The following is a 16,936-nucleotide window of genomic DNA, read 5'->3' as shown; positions in this document are numbered from 1 at the left end:
TTTACACGTTATGTCAGTAGGCAGAGAATAGACGGTCTTTTGTCCTTGTTCAAACACTTCCGACCATGTGAGCATTTACACTACGAAAGCAATCCTGCCGAATGCGTTTTCGACTACCTCTGAAAGTGGTCGAAAGCTCAAAACGTTTTAGACCCTGTTTTCCCCTGTATTTAGCGTCGCCCACTTGTGATCTGATCGCCCAAAATGCATCTTAATATCAGGTGTAAACAGGGCCTTAGTTGCTGCACCTCAAATGACAAAGTGTGATCACATGGCTTTACATGTTGTCAAATGGGCTGGAAATCATAAACTTGATGCTAGCGAAGCCACCAGCACTGTCCAGTACATTGTTAATTTGAGACTATATTCTAGTGATGACTGTGGCTACCTGAATGCTGATAATGTACTATGGGAGCTTAGGAACCAAATTCCAGACTGTTTTTGGGCGGGGAAAGTAGGTGCATAGAGGGCTCTGTCAGCAGGCCCCAGTCAGAGCTAGCACACTTTCTGTCCTAGTGTGAAATGGTACACTTCCAGAATGTGGGGCATGTACAGACAGAATCTATGCAGAAAAACCGACAATGAGAATACCCATCCCTGACCCTATCTGTCACTCTGCTATAGATACGAGTGGGATGTTACTCCTAAAAGAAAAAAAAACCTATTTGTTATCCATCCCTTCAGCCACACAGAGACACGCAGAAACGCAACCTGTAATTTGTACTCTGATGCTCACTTCGCCAGTGCTTGAGGCGTGAATGCGTGTGGCTTTTTTTTTTTTTTTTACCGTGCGATCACATCATTTGTAACGTAATTAACTTTGAGTGTACTGCCATTTTTCTGACACCTGTACTTACAGGTCACGCCCCATCCACCGACTGTATGATCTTTTCAAAATCACAGGATTCATTTTCAAAAGCTGTGCAGCCAAAAATTCACATGCGTTTATGAATACACAGTCAGCAGGCCAAACCTAAAACGCTGAGTGCCAGAGACAAACATGCCATATGTAAATTAGCCTGAGCAGAATTCTGCAATTACCTCTGGGACCCTCAGCTGGCCAGTCTTTTTCTAATGAAAGCCTGTTTCAACCCTAAGAGTAAATTTTTTTTGTAGTATGTATATAAATTTAAACAATAAAATTTAAAATTAGAAAGTTAGATTGTGAGATAATCATAAAGTAGCATACGAAAAAAAAGTTAACAATTGTGAGACTGTTGAAAGTCGCAATCAAAAGAAAAAGTCAGAACTATGACCATTGTAATTACGGAAAAAGTTTTAATTTTGAAGTTGTAATCTTGAGATGTAAAGACGTAATTGTGAGAAAGTTGCAATCACAAGAGAAAGTATGAGAAATAGTTGCAATTATGACAAAAAGTTGCAATAAGGAACAAGTAATATTTTGAGATAGTCGCGAGTCATTTACAATTACAAAAAAAGCCAAATCTGAAATCGCAATGAAGCGGTTAATTCAATATTTTCCTTTATTTTTTACTTTGATATAGAAACAGGTATTCATACTTGTCCTGGAACAGTTAATAAATAAAATGGAAGCAGACGTTTCTTTTGTATCATATAAAAAAAAAGCGTCACTCAACTAAAAACAACATTTTGTCTAAATTAATTAAAAGAGGAGAAAACCAAATGCAATTTCCCTCCCCTTGATCTACGTCTAATTTCTTGACTTCCACATCGATCACACCATGGCAACCAAACAGGAAAACCACAGAACCACTTCATTTGGATGGTACGACTCTCCAGTGGCTTGCCTGTTGGGCTCTGGCGAGACAAACCCAAAGCAATGAAAGGTTTATGGGCATTCCACTCAAGAGCAAGCCACAGCAGAGGTCAGACTCATATCCCCATGGTAAAGATGTGAAAGAGACATGAAAGCAAATCAAAGTCGTTCAGCAACAGAGTATGTTTGAGTCTGGATACGTTGCATGCTTAGCTGTCATGTCCAAAAGAGGCCTTTATGGAGCCGCTCAATTCATTCTTGCAAAAGTTGAATAAAAATATTAAGCAAGAAGGGTGGCAGGTTACATTTTTGAAACCATTGCATGCTGTCTTTTATTAGGTGAGCTGTCGGCAAAGCTGCCTGCCTTTTCTTGCCAAAGGTCAATAATGACTGGATGAGTTACCTAAATTATAATGACCCCAAGGGATTCAAGTAGTCAGCGCCTAACTCTAGAATGCCTATCTGAATTAAGGAGGGCATTATTGTAAAAACAAAATACGTGGAGAGACCATTGCCAGAACCATTGAGAACCTATACATACTGTCTCAAAATCATTTCAAGTGCCTTAAAACCTTTCCTTTATGGTGGAGTTAGAGGAACCACTAGTCGCCACGTTTTTGAAAGAAAAGCGATATTTGCCTAGAGATTCTCCTAATGGTTCTTACAATCTGGCAATCTGAGGAACTCAAGTGTTCTTAAGTATCTTTGCATTTTACAGTTGATTCGCCTACCGTGACCCTGATGGAATAGAGTGACGCTCTTCAAACACTTGGGGGCGCTATTGAAAGTGCCATTTGTGGCAGTGTTTCCCATGAGTCTGTTGTTCCTAGATCAGAAAGCATCATCCAAACATCAAGACCCCCCCCCCCCCCCCCCGCCCCCCATGAAGAGACATCAATAACATTCACAGTGAAATAATAAACCGTACACCACAGATAAGCGAGACAACATCATGCCGAAGCATTGTCAACTCTCAATTACAGCCTTGATGTCACCCACCCTTCCCTTTTAAATTACCACCTCACTTCCTGCAGGAACACTATTATTGAGCAGAGATAAACAGATACTAGACAGTGTGGCTCAATTTCCTCTCTCACTGCCTATCTAAACAAGACTTTTAATGTCCATGTGGTGGGAATGGCTGGTCAACTAATACAATGGTGCTCCTCAGAGTATCCTGGGAACAGCTGGCACCGGTGGCCAACTCCACATGCTGCCATTTTTCCAGCACTTGACAGAAAGGATCGTACAAATGGGCTGTTAAATGTCCAGCACCCTGGCAACTGTGATTTGTTTGACAGAACAGCAGTGAATATATGCAACTAGTTAAAGGCAGAGGCATATTATAAACGGCACAAGAGCCATGCGGCACAGTGGCACATGGGTTCCCGCTGCTTTTGATTTGAGTTGGTTAGTGAATACGAATGGCAAGGGGTCAAAAGCTTAACATGTCCAAAGCTACAGGAAAACTGAGAAGACATACATGATATTAGACCATAGAGTTTGATAGTTATTGACAGTTAGACAAAGATTCTCTCTCTCATTCTCACACAAACATGCACATGAGTGCACGCACACACAGACACACACACACACACCTTAAGAGTTCATGCTCTCTCGTGGTCCTACTCTCACGGTACAGCTGATCCCCGGTCTAACTCCCCAAAAGACCGAACAGCTACTGAAACAATATTAGTGTTGGCAGACCCAAATCTAGAATTGCAAATTATTCACAACAGCTGTGGCAACTGTTTAGACTGACACAAAACCACAACAATCTCTCAACGATGTTGGGTTTAAGATCATATATCAGTTTAGCCAAATCTTTCAGCCGGATCTTTCACTTTAATTAAGATAAAGAGGGGCCAGGACATTCAACATTTCCTTTCACATTCCACAAAAGATATTCATACACGTTTGAAAAAACATTTGAGTGAGTAATTGACATTTTCCTTTTTGACAATACCATTCATTTAAAAACAGTGCACAAAAATGTGAAGGAGGCCTGTATCTTTAAAACTAATTGCACTTGGAGAAAGTGACTGATGAAGAACTGTAACTGACAAGTTTACGGCATGGCTCTGTTCGCAGAGAACGAACAGGTCAATGGAATTGTCTGCTTTCAAATGTAACCAAGGGTTTGAGACCATAAACAGTCTTTAGTTCAGATTTCCTAAAAGACCTCAGAGCTAAAACACCTAATTACATATGGCTCTTGTTAAAGAAATGTAATGAAAAGCAGTTTTGGGCGACTAATGCAATCCATCAAGATTAATTTAGCAAGGTCATTTTTAACCTCACATTAAATCAAATCCACTTGTGCATTAAATTGGTTCAACGAAAGGTAATGTCTGCATAAACTTCATCTCTCAAATGATTTTTCAAACACTAATGAAGTCACAGCCAAAAAAAATTCTGCTAATAAGGCATAACTGTACATATACAGAAACGAAAACACACTGAACGAAAAGAAACAAGTTTCTCAAATCACGTCCCTTCATAATCCTGCAGTTGTCACTGGTACTGACTGCCCTCATTGTAAAATCTCAACACTAGTGCTGACGTATTTGTGGTTTTCTCAAATGAATTTCAGTGTGTGAGTGAGTGATGTTGACATGACTGATTAATGTGTGTAAATAAACATCATTCACACAACTCTGTCTTTGTGGCATTCCTGGCATCATTCTTCTGCCCCCCTTGCCCTTACAGCTGTACAGTCCCCTCAGCAAACACTTCACGCTGTATACATGCCCGGCAGCAACATATTAATGCTAGACATCTAGTTCTTCATTGGCAGTTCTGCCTTTTTTGGTTTACCGGAGTTGAGTGAAACTTGTGGCATTATTTCTTCAGAGGCACCCCGCCATTTGCATATGTTGCAACCTGGTCCAGGGGATGTTCTTAACACCACATTTCTTCAGTATGAAGACAGTGTCAGCTTAATGCAGGACACAGCTTATTTAAACAACTGATGCAAAAATGAATGGATTAAACTTGTTTGCCGGCAACATGTGCAGGGATCAGTCTGAAAAATAGTTTGTGCAGCAAGGTTTAGCTTTCACTTCAAATCAAATTTATGTGAATGCATAACTGGCACAGTCTACAGGTCATGATCTATAGTGAGATGTTCCCTTCAACTTTTTAGCAGGACAGAAACAGCAATTAAAATCAAGGTTTGCAAAAGGGGATGTCATTTTCATGTATAGTGAAAATCCAATTACATGGATCATTAAAACTTGCATAACATGCAAAAAGACGTCTCATCAGTCAGAAACAATCTCTCATTCAGAAATACCCCTCTTTAAATCCCAAACCTGACAGCACTTCAGCTTCACACAAGAGAACCACCTGAGACAGCCAAAAACATTTAATACAGCTAAACTAAAAAATTCCAGACCCTCCAAGGAAAAACAAACTAGTTGGAGAGAGTGAGAATCAGAAGTGTTAGTACCTGGATATCAGTCTTGCTCATGGAGTTGATCTTTCTCTCGCTGTGGGTTGTTCGCTCTTGAGCTCCTCAGAGTGTTTGTGGGGACCACACTGCTCCTGGAAGACAACCTTCCTCCTCTAATCCGTTCTCCAATGTGATGACACACACTAACCCCAACCATCTGTTGAAACACGTCCTCCAGCACTCAGCACAGTGGTGCGTCAAGACAAACTACCCAGTCCAATCAGAGAGGGTACTGGGTGGCTCTTCCCAGGCTGGAGGCAGGGACAAGGACATAAGGGAAACACTAGTCAGAGATGTCTAAAAACTCCAGCCACGGTAACCTGAGATTCAGAGAGAGAGAGGGAGGAGATGAGAAGAGGAGGGAGGGGATTGAGAATGCGAGTGAGGGAGGGCAGCACGTCTATGAACATTTATGTTGCCACTTGTAGCTCACAGGAATCCCATAGAAGCAGCATGGTGTTCCTCAAATCTCACTCACACATATAGTTGAAATGCAGTACCTCTAAAGCATAGATGGGGTAAAAAAAAACTCCACAAATGAGTATGGTCAGTTAAAGAAAGAACAACTTGTATAGACCACAATTCACTGCTGTTTGTACTACACTGTTACATCTGCCCAACTCACACCTCCCTGTTATAAATCTTCAGCTGTCTCGGCAGCATTCCTGTCCTTCGCAATCTACTGCCTTAAGTTAAGTGAGAAAGAGATTTTCCAGAGATAAGAGACTGAGCCAGGCTCATTAGCGCCATTTAGTTTCATTTATTTGAGCTACTCTCATTTGTAATGCTGTGTGGGATTTAAATAGCTTCACTGTAATTTATTTGAAGACAGGCTAAATATTCAATGTTAATAGCATACTTTCCATTGAATTTTACTTTAGTGAAGCATTTGCTTTACGGTCAATGGCAGAGGAATGTCTTAGAAAATAAAATAAAAAATACAATATGCCACATTCCTAAAAGTGTAATTTTTTAAAAACTTTCAACCACAAGTTTAAATTTAACAGACTCTGAAAAAATGTTGTGTTGGTGTAACCAAAAAAAAGTTACACAAAGGTATACACTTTGTATACACATATTAACCAATATATTAAAGAAAGTGTCAGAAAGCTATAATTCATAATAATTGTATGAATTGCATTGACAATGTAAAATTTGAACTAACCTTGTCCTGAAAAAAAAAAAAAATCTTATAATAAAGATTTTTTCCTATCAGGACAGTAAGACAACCCTGACATTTTTTTTTTACTTTTTAAAAATGTCTTTTTTATAAAGTAAATTATTTCCAAAATGACAAGTCCTTGTATGTATGCATTGTAATTTTAATACCTTGTGAATATTTCTTGGATAAAAAAAAAAGAAAATTCATGCTACTGACCCTTTAGCCACCAAGACTCCAGAAAAACAGTTTGAATGGGTTGCACGCACGGACAATTGAAAGCCAATCATTTCTCATTCTCATGTTAGAAGGTCAATAGAAAGTGGCTTTTCTTTCATGAAACGTCAGCTCAATAAACATGCTAACCCTGGTTCTGTGCTATCTTAGCAACTGAGTTCATCAGTTGAGGAAATGAAAACAAAGGCTGCTAAGTGACCTATTAGCATTCTTTAAAGCTGCTTTCACACCTGGTAAAAGTTTCAGTTATCCCAGACCAAACTCAAACACTGATCAATCTTCACTTGTGACAAACCCCTCAAAAGCCCCAAATCAAACAAACACTGTGAGCACGTCATCACGTACCCTACTCAGGTAGCCAAAGAGAAGACTAGCACCTTTTATACTTTAATTCTACATTTGTTTCATCTTCCATGTGCTAATGGGTGTCAATCTGTGAAAGATACTTGACTGGTGACAGTTTCAGGAGAGGCTGTAAGGGAAGATAAGAACCAGCGGACGACAAAACATGAGTTTTAGCATAGCATATCTAATGGAAAAAACAGAGCGACTCAAAACAGCATGTACTCAAAGAGTCTTGTTTTTAAAAGGGTTGCCAATGCAACAGGACACAAATTTCCAGCAAATGCATGCAACACATCTTAATTCCATTTGCATGCTGTTGTGCGACTCGCTCTGATCCATTTTCCGGCCAGGGTGTTCAGCGGAACTACTGGGTGAAAACAGATACTTCCAGCATTTTAGCAGGATTCTCATTTTCACTGCTGTTTAAATGCACAGGATATTAGATTAAGAGCAACAAAGGCTATTTTCATCAGGGGCATGAAAACCCCCGGTTTTGGTTCACATGAGGTTTGGAAAAAGGGGAACGAGATGAGGGCTTCAGAGGAAGAGCTCAAATTAGATTGACTGAATTCACAAAGTGTGACCCCACCCCCTTACAACTAGACACTTAGTACATGCCGCACCTCAAACCCCAAAGCCAACCCCCCAACCCCCACTATTTCTAAAAGCCTTTGAGGGAGAGAAGTGGCAAACAATCCTATGCTTTAGTGGACTCACTGATCACTGACAAGAAATGTCTCTTATTGTACCAGTAGGTATGGTCTTTTGTTAATCCAAAACAAGGTTTCCCACTTTTGTCACCTAAAAACCCATCCATCCCAAGATTAAAATAAACCCATCTTAGTTCTCAAGGGAACTGCAAGCATCTTTCAAAATATAAATGACAACATCTTTTAGAAAATTTTAATTGAATTAATTTGTCAGAGTCATATTGTGAGCAGGCGCTTTGAAATACAGTGAAGCAGTGCTTCGAAAGTCATGAGTTTTAGTCCTCCCAAAATTTCTTTCTAACCTTGCACTGTCAAAGACATTTAATTTATTTTTGTCTAAAAAAAAAAAAAAACTCTGCAGTTTCTTTGCAAACGTCTAGGTTTGAAAAGGGATCTGCGCCACGTTTTTGCAGGGGTTTTGTGAGATAGAATTAAAAATACTTCTACATTGTCAAATTATAAGATCAATAAGTTATGCAACATACGTTTTTACATTGCTTTAACTCATCAAAATAAGTTAAGCAATTTTCAACTTTTATCATAAGTTTGTATCATGATTTTGCTCATTTTTATTAAGTCAGTTTAATGCAATTTAAGTTGAAATTACTTAAACATCCAAATTGATTGCATTTCATTTAAGGCAGTAACTTTTTTACATTGTAGTACAAAAAAAAATGATTCAAAGAAATAATTTAACAAAACTCTTGTATAAGAAAAAATAAATGGTTGGTATGTGAATCCATAGACTAAAAAATCCTTAGGGATCTTTGAGCCTATGTGTTTGAGGCCTCTAGAATAGGACACTATGAACTGTTCTTGTGTCATTTAAGCCTAAAGACCCTGCAGGAGGTCACTTAGACTGCAGAGCAAAACCAAAAAAAGTCCCCCTCCCAAAACACAAAAGAGGGACACAGAATTAACCCCTGCAAGGGCCCTCTCCCATCTACAAGCCTAAATGAGCCTCACAGGTGCAGCGAGAAACTTGTGCATGTGTATATCAGCTAGAGGGGGCCTACTTGGTTCATTTATCTCATTCATTATGCTTGGATGAGATTTGGTGTCTTTGGGCCAACGGGAGAGAGAGAGAGCGCGTGAACAGGCTCTAAACATAAATGACATTTGTGGTGTTGTCTTCCACGGTCTCGAGTGCCAAAAGCACGTGTGCAATGCAGTCGCACTCTGGATCAAAGACTTTATAGAGTCAGCTGTCTAATGCTTTGACCTCAAGTATGCTCTGATCTCAGCAAATAAGCCCATCACTATCCTGAAATATTCACATCTTTATCGCCAACGTATATGAAAACGGCTAAGCTTAGGTGTCAAACACAGAACACATCCCAAAGGGAAGACCGTTTTCACTTTGGATGCACCAAAACTCAAAAGCTATTCAGAAACATCATTGAATGCCATTCATCAGACTAGGACATCACTCAGATCAAACGGTAAACCAGTAGGCTAATTGCAAACTAATTGGACCACTTTGATTTCCCAGACAACTGTCACCATTGTCAGCAGCGTTCTTTGAGATTCAACATCAAAGCCGGTTGCTAGTTAACGTAATTATCAGTATACAGACAAATGTCATGTGTCACTGGCTCTAATCAACCAATAAATATGGGGTGGAACCTCAATTATTGAAACTTAAATCAAAGTAATTTCACCCTATTACTACAAAGTGTGTTTACACACTGTCAAAATTACATTAAACCACTATTTGCATATCTGTCTCAATCATTTTTTTTTACAGAGAGCGGAGGGGGATTCATGCCTCACTGGAACCAAATAATTACCAATAACAGACCTGCTAATGTAAGGAAACTTCTCCAGAGAGCTATAACATATAATGGCAGTTAAACTGCTTAGCCAAGACTCAACATACTTTTATTTCTTGACAAAACATGTCTGTGCTTCAGATCAGGGAAAGCGAACTTCAAGCTAATTGCCCACACATGTCTTAGAGTGACCGCTCCGCGGATGGTTCCTTTTGCCAGAATAATTAAGAGCGTTGTCAAGTACTTTCTTGTACGAAAGTAACTATAAATGCCTCCAGATCCCAAGCAATAACCATTTTCAGCTTTAAGCTGAAACAACTGTCGGAAGAGAGTGTTACTTTAGCTGTTAGGCTACATGGCTGCCATGTGCAATCAGGGAACGAGCGCACGAGCTACTTATTGACTAACACTTCAAACGGTGTATTGGTTTCATAGGCCCTCATTGCCCGTTGAGCTTGAAACCGAATATAGAAGTAATTTCCTCTGTAGTCTTTATCAGAACCATCATCTAGATCCACAATATGGGCCCCTCAGTCACGTTGGGCCAGAAAACTTCTGCATGGTTATGTACATTAGCATTTCTTAAACATATTTCAGCCAAGACATGTACAAAAGTTTATAACATGATTTAACTCAAATGGAAATTAAACTAAATTACCCATTGAGGTTATTTTCTATAAAAATACAGCTATAAATGGCTATATGCAATAAATTCCAAAACATGACGTACTTTATTATGAAGTGAAGGCAATTAACCTTTATCTGTGCAACATTCTCCCTACCACTTTGCTGTTGGATTCTGTCAGGTTGATGCACTTCAAAACTCAGGATGTCTTGACCATTGTTTTGACGAACGGCGACATTGATGTATTGGGTGAAAGGAACAGGCATTGTCCAGACTGTCCTGGGGTTTGTATGCCCCTAGCATGCTTAGTGGCACTCAATAATCCCAAGATCCCTTGAATCCCTCAGGCTCTGTCACTGCTCAGCGCTCAAGAAACAGTAAAGCACAGTGTGGCATGACAGCATGTGTAAATTATTAGCCCATGGGAGCCCCACATGTAAGAATAAAGCGATACTAATCTTGCATACATAGCAGATGGGAAGCAGCTGCAAGAGAGACAGAAAGATTCTCCAACTTTCTTCCACTGCAGAAAAGGCACCTCAAGCAAGGGTCATTAGTGTGAACCACTATGTCCAATGGAACAGGCTTTGAATTGGTGCATTGTCAGAGTGAAGGGCGGAAGACAGAAAGGTATTCCTCCAGGACAAGAAATCTGCCGTCCGCTAAGAATGAGACAATTTAAAAACTACGTCAAATACATATCAAACAGTTTTATTTGTCACTATAAACAACAATGAACACAAAATCAATGTCATGAAGAATGTACTGAATTTAAAGGCAGATGATATAGATACCAAGGAATCTATAAAAATTAAAAAAATATTACAAGATAAAGCACATTACATGGTATAATTTAATTGCAGCCCTAAAGTGGAACAGAGTCCTTCTAATTAAGCTCACTTGAATTTAAAATGTCTGAAACCAGCACAAACTGAGCACTTATGAAAAAAAAAAATATTAATTGAGAGACAAGGGGAAAGCTTTTGTAACATTTCTGCAGCTTCTTTTTTTTCTTTTTATGAAATCATACATTAGCAGGTTATCAGGCCTGACACCAGGCTAATGGAATTTCCTTTATTATTATTTTTTCTTTCATATTTTCCTGTCCTGCCAACCTTGCTCCACAGGAAAAGATTTTTTGCCACCTCGTGAAAAGTAGGAGGAGTTGCAGACCTTAATGCCCATATTTCTGTCTCAATTTAGAGAAATAATATAAAATGTATACACATTATGTTTACAGTATTATGTAGCATAATACATAATTCATTTGTTTACAATGCAAATTTATACTCGGAGTACAAATTTTGCTGTAGATAAAAGCCAAAAGGCATACATGTAAAAATGACAGTAACCGGAGTTTAAAAAAAAGTAAAAAAAGTAAAAAAAAAAGTAAAAAGAGCAGCTACATTAACTCTTACAGGCCTTAACAACATCCCATTCCTAGCCTACATCTGATCCTTAAACAGGTAGAGGAAAAGGTCAGCGCAGAGGTCACTAATCTAAATGGACATCATGGATTGAGCAATTACAGATTCATAAAAGGCTTTGAGTCTCTGTTGCTAAATCTATTAACTGCAAGTACACTCTCTCCATTTAAATTTGTGGATTCATATTAAAAAGTTTTTAGAAAAAAGTTCACAAGCATTTGCACGTGTTCTGGATATTTTGCATGGATACTCACCCTACACAGAAACTACACAAAACCTTTAAAGTTTCCAAAACTGTATTAAATCTGATATTTCTATCTTTATGGACCACTAGATCCTGGCTACTTCCTCTAGCTTTCTCATCCCAGGCAAATAATGCCCTGCGTCCGGAAGCATGGTTTAATCCTCTCAGACCCAGAAGTGAAAAGAAGGAACAAGACAGAAAAGGCAAATCCTCATGTGAGGAGGCCCTGTCCGCACTTCGACATCCTCAAATGCCTGGTTGAGTATAATCCCTAAAAGCATGCCGCAAGCAGGGCATTGACGGAGATAATTAATGTTTGGTGTGTGTGTGTGAGGTGGATAGTTATCTAGATGACGGTCAGCCCCTGCACAACCTTAGAGGTTGCTTAGGGCAGTGATAAAAAGATTGCAAAAGGACGGCTAAATGCATCAGGACAGCTGAAAAGCAAAAGGACAGTTCAGGACTAAAGATGAGATAAAAGGTGAAACGTCTGATGACAAACCAAAACTAATGTTTTAATTTTCCAATTAAAAGGCATGTTATTTAGTTAAATACGCTAGTTACTGTAAAAAGTGGAAAAAAAAAACTTAAAATTCTCTATTTTTTATTTAAATTCACTATTTAACTTTAAATGTTTATTCAGCTAAAGTCAATAAACACAAAAACTATTTTATTTATTTAAGTAAAATAGTCAAATAAACGAGTAACCAAGTAAATGAAAAGCCAGTCAAATAAAAAATAAAATTACGATAAAATTTATAAGTTAAATAAATAGTCAAATCAACAAACTTAAAGGGTAACTAAACACTTAAACAACTTTTTTTAGTTAATGATCTGTAAGAATGGAGATTCATAAATGCTGTTGATTGATTCAAGTACATTTTTTGACATTTGGGTTTAAAGTGTTTTAATTCTACAATATATGGTGTAAAAACATATGAGTGCTGCCCTCTTCAGGTTGAACGGTGGCTGCAGTTGAATTTTCCTATTGGAAGTTGTGGTACCCTCTGACGTCAGAGGGTACCAGCTAACCACGCCCTTGCCTACAGAGAGATGCAAAAAAACAAACAGAAAAAATGTGCATTTCTTCAATAGACTGTCTAGACAAACTGTCTGCATCAAATATCAACCAGAAGTAACTTTGTTTGGACATGTGAAGACATAAATGAATGTTCAGCTTCACTGGATATTCCAAAAAAGGTCATTTCATGAAATTTAAATAATTACGTTGTGATACTGGCCACTTTTTTTGATCCATAATTACAGCATCTTATCATTATATGGGCTAAGCATAAATGATTCACAATGAAAGAAGTCTTGACATGTAATAATATATTATGCAGATTTGGACCTCACACACATACAATGCACAAACAATACATTGTCATACAAGTGCATTGCTCTTTGTGCAGAACCATGAGTGGTGGGAAAAGACGGCAGTGGCTGTGGCTTTTTAATTCTAATTTCAGCCTTCGAGTAGAGGAAGCGACAAGGGTCCAGCGAATTGTCGTTAAAAAAAAGGCTAAATTAAAGAGCTTCCTACTCTCCTGCCAGAGAAGAAAATAATTACCACGGAGCATTGCCGCTAAACAACATCAGCTCAAGCGCTGGGCTTTATCACATCACTAGTTATTTATAATGTTTATGAGTCCTCTCTTCTTGTGAACATGAGGGAGCATTCGTATGAAAATAGATGCGGTGAGTGCCAGCAAAGCCCTCCAGCGTTCTGCCTCCCTCCACTCTCACAGCGCTCACACCTGGCTGTTTATGAAGGGGCAGTTGAAAGGGGACATTATGGCCATGTGCTACAATAGAGGACGTCTGCGCCCAGGCCTCTCAGAGAATGGACGCAGCTGACACGCTGAGAATGACCACGTTTAAAGGTCCTCGTCACAGTGTGTGTGCGTGCCTGTGTGTGAGATAGCATTAAATGATGGTGAGGGGGGTTGGTCAACTTAAAGACTCATGGAAAAATGTGTTTAGTTAAGAAAATGAAATACTGGGAACTGCTGATGTCATTCTTCTGAAAATGATCTTCTGATTCTTCTAGAAGAATCATGCCTCATTCAAAATAAGGGGGCACGTTGATTTGAAACGCAATTTCCAAACAAATCAATCAGAAATCTCAAAGATATAACAAATTATTAAACGAAAAACAAAAATACATATTTGATTTCTTTACATCTTTATCAATCTTTGATATTTAACTTGCATGTTTTGAACAGAAACAAATATTTAATTTATTTGTAACATGCAAGTTAAAAAGCAAAGATGCCAAAGTTTATTTGTTTATCTTATTTATCTACAGGTCCTTCTCAAAAAAATAGCATATTGTGATATTTAATTATATTAATTATAAAGTTCATTATTTTCCATAATGTAATGATAAAAATTAAACTTTCATATATTTTAGATTCATTGCACACCAACTGAAATATTTCAGGTCTTTTATTGTTTTAATACTGGTGATTTTGGCATACAGCTCATGAAAACACAAAATTCCTATCTCAAAAAATTAGCATATCATGAAAAGGGTCTCTAAACGAGCTATTAACCTAATCATCTAAATCAACTAATTAACTCTAAACACCTGCAAAAGATTCCTGAGGCTTTTAAAAACTCCCAGCCTGTTTCATTACTCAAAACCGCAATCATGGGTAAGACTGCCGACCTGACTGCTGTCCAGAAGGCCATCATTGACACCCTCAAGCAAGAGGGTAAGACACAGAAAGAAATTTCTGAACAAATAGGCTGTTCCCAGAGTGCTGTATCAAGGCACCTCAGTGGGAAGTCTGTGGGAAGGAAAAAGTGTGACAAAAAAAACGCTGCACAACGAGAAGAGGTGACCGGACCCAGAGGAAGATTGTGAAGAAGGACCGATTCCAGACCTTGGGGGACCTGCGGAAGCAGTGGACTGAGTCTGGAGTAGAAACATCCAGAGCCACCGTGCACAGGCGTGTGCAGGAAATGGGCTACAGGTGCCGCATTCCCCAGGTCAAGCCACTTTTGAACCAGAAACAGCGGCAGAAGCGCCTGACCTGGGCTACAAAGAAGCAGCACTTGACTGTTGCTCAGTGGTCCAAAGTACTTTTTTCGGATGAAGGCAAATTTTGCATGTCATTCGGAAATCAAGGTGCCAGAGTCTGGAGGAAGACTGGGGCGAAGGAAATGGCAAAATGCCTGAAGTCCAGTGTCAAGTACCCACAGTCAGTGATGGTCTGGGGTGCCATGTCAGCTGCTGGTGTTGGTCCACTGTGTTTTATCAAGGGCAGGGTCAATGCAGCTAGCTATCAGGAGATTTTGGAGCACTTCATGCTTCCATCTACTGAAAAGCTTTATGGAGATGAAGATTTCATTTTTCAGCACGACCTGGCACCTGCTCACAGTGCCAAAACCACTGGTAAATGGTTTACTGACCATGGTATTACTGTGCTCAATTGGCCTGCCAACTCTCCTGACCTGAACCCCATAAAGAATCTGTGGGATATTGTGAAGAGAAAGTTGAGAGACGCAAGACCCAACACTCTGGATGAGCTTAAGGCCGCTATCGAAGCATCCTGGGCCTCCATAACACCTCAGCAGTGCCACAGGCTGATTGCCTCCATGCCACGCCGCATTGAAGCAGTCATTTCTGCAAAAGGATTCCCGACCAAGTATTGAGTGCATAACTGAACATAATTATTTGAAGATTTCCTTTTTTGTATTAAAAACACTTCTTTTATTGGTCGGATGAAATATGCTAATTTTTTGAGATAGGAATTTTGGGTTCTCATGAGCTGTATGCCAAAATCATCAGTATTAAAACAATAAAAGACCTGAAATATTTCAGTTGGTGTGCAATGAATCTAAAATATATGAAAGTCTAATTTGTATCATTACATGAAAATAATTAACTTTATCACAATATGCAAACTTTTTGAGAAGGACCTGTATCTATCCATCTATTTATTAAATGTTATTGATCTTTATTTATTAAATCTATTTATTACAAATTTTATTTCTTTAAAACATGTTAAATGTCAAATATTTTATTTAATTATCTTGCATGTTTTAAAGAAATACAATTTCAAAATAAATGTAAATTGATTACACAATTAATATAGAACATAGAAAAATTAAAGGAATAGATAAGATAAACAAACAAAAACTTTAGTATTTGATATTTAACTTGCACGTTTTAAAATAAACATCTTTATTCATTTGTTTGTTTATTTATTTAAAACAAAGTATTGAATTAGAAAAAAAAATGTGTTACTGATATTTTAACATGTATTTTTTTTATATAAATAAAAATGTATTTTAAAAAGGTTAAACTGAATTTGCGTTTAAAAAAACTTGAATTTGAAAAGAAAAAAAAGCCACAGAGACTCCACCACGGAACATCTAAATTTTATATTTTCTTTTCTACTCGTCACTTTTACTACCAAGTGTGAACTGCAATGATGTGGCCAGCAGCGATCATCTTTTAGGACATTGAAACAGATCACATGGGCTTGCCCTGCAACAGGTGCAAATTCCAGTAATACCTCTGTGTTTGGGAGTATTGTGCTTTTATCGGAGCCATTCCAGTTGCACATGGCGGATAACCGGCCTTGATTCAGAACCGGTATAACTCTCTCTTCAGTTTCAAAAACACACAAGATTTGTCTGTTTCCCCCATAATAATTCACAGCCTACTGTTAGGACAGTGAGGCCAGGGCTATATTTAGCCTTTGTGCATGTGTGTCCATCCACGAGCAGGAAGCCCTCTACATCTTAAAAGGTGATGGTGGGGCTCTGCTGTCATCTTGGTGCTAATTGGGTGCCTATTTAAACAAAAGGATATAAACAATGACCAGAGAGGAACCTCTTGACAGACATAAAAAAGCTAGTTTGTGAGAGGAAGAAGAAATCCTATTCTAACCCCCAACGACAGCCACTTCCCCAACAAGCTAAGAAAAGTCGTCCATTTAAGGAACGGGAGCTTGACATGGATCAGGTTCATCTCAGCAGGAGGAACTACTGTTCATAGAGCTTCCTCTCAAATCAACCATGAATTCATGCAGATTTGGGGGCTGGATTAACATATGACTTACAATCTGAACGAATGTTATGCAACCTGAACCAGAAATGCATAATGTGTCCATAATCACATCATAAAATCACACCACGCTAAATATTTTATAGTTGTCATAACCATCCATTATTCTTGTCTGGAGTTTATTTACTCAACGGCACCCCTCCAA

General features: G+C 38.6%; 1 protein-coding gene across 8 annotated transcripts in view; it reads right to left on the bottom strand.

Annotated features, from left to right (window-relative positions):
- The window catches only part of sulf1 (sulfatase 1), a 39,487-nt gene extending 34,000 nt beyond the window's left edge, over positions 1–5,487 (bottom strand). For 4 of the 8 annotated variants that reach the window (XM_077244583.1, XM_077244586.1, XM_077244581.1 and 1 more), the window contains exon 1: positions 5,190–5,383. The gene's annotated coding sequence lies outside the window, so the exon portion shown is untranslated. Of the gene's footprint in view, positions 1–5,189 lie in introns of all 8 variants that reach the window. The other 4 variants (XM_077244587.1, XM_077244584.1, XM_077244582.1 and 1 more) reach the window with 4 other exon arrangements.
- Positions 5,488–16,936: the final 11,449 nt, after the last annotated feature.

The sequence above is a fragment of the Siphateles boraxobius genome, unplaced genomic scaffold (genome assembly GCF_051911475.1).
Source record: "Siphateles boraxobius isolate OS27281-9 unplaced genomic scaffold, OSU_SipBor_1 26, whole genome shotgun sequence".
Taxonomy (NCBI): Eukaryota; Metazoa; Chordata; class Actinopteri; order Cypriniformes; family Leuciscidae; genus Siphateles; species Siphateles boraxobius.
The sequence above is the reverse complement of the archived record's forward strand: the minus strand, read 5'-3'. Positions and strand labels throughout refer to the sequence as shown.